Raw genomic sequence first — 951 nt, 5'->3', positions numbered from 1 at the left:
CCAGCCCCATATACAGAGGGGGGGGCGGTTCGAACCCAGCCCCAGCCAGCTAAAACAGCAACGAGAATTGCAACAAAAAATATCTGGGCATTGTAACAGGCGTCTGTAGTCCCAGCTACTTGGGAGGCTGAAGCAAGAGAATCCCGTAAGCCCAAGAGTTGGAGGTTGCTGTGAGCTGTGACACCATAGCTGAGACTCTGTCTCCAAAATACACACACACACACACAAGAAATCTGTTGATGTAACAAAACAACCAGTAAAACTAGTATTTCAAAAGGGACAGGAGATACAACTAAATCAAGACCTAAAAGATGCAAATGGATGACTGGGGCTCAAGCATCAAAAAAAAAGGTTTGTAGATAAAAAGAAGAAACTACCTTTAATTTATTAAATCAAGTATTAAGTTTAAATTTAAAAAGAAAGCTTTAAAATAATCAAGGAGAAAAGAAAGGATGAGAAAATTTGGTCAATCCAACAGAAGGCAGAAAAGGTGAGAAGATGCAAAGTAACAGAAAATAACAAAAAGATGATAATACAAATACTTTACAATGTGGAGAAAGGCAGATACATACATATAAAATACGAATTTTCACAGTAATTATAATTAGCTTAAACTCTATTGTCAATATTTAGTGACAGAAAAATTACTCAGGTAAGATAACTAAACAGAATTTCACATTCTATAAAACAAAGAGAAATTGTTAACTGACCATTATGGGAAATTTTAACATCCGATCCTTGGAAACTAATGGATAAAACATTAGAGTTTGAAGCTTTTTTTTTTTTTTTTGGAGACAGAGCCTCAAGCTCTCACCCTGGGTAGACTGCCACAGCAACCTCCAACTCCTACACTTAAGCAATTCTCTTGCCTCAGCCTTCCAAGTAGCTGGGACTACAGGCGCCGGCCACAATGCCCAACTATTTTTTGGTTGTAGTTGTCATTGTTGTTTG

Source organism: Otolemur garnettii, unplaced genomic scaffold (genome assembly GCF_000181295.1).
Source record: "Otolemur garnettii isolate 467f Iridium unplaced genomic scaffold, OtoGar3 scaffold00053, whole genome shotgun sequence".
Taxonomy (NCBI): Eukaryota; Metazoa; Chordata; class Mammalia; order Primates; family Galagidae; genus Otolemur; species Otolemur garnettii.
This window is presented reverse-complemented; position numbering follows the sequence as displayed.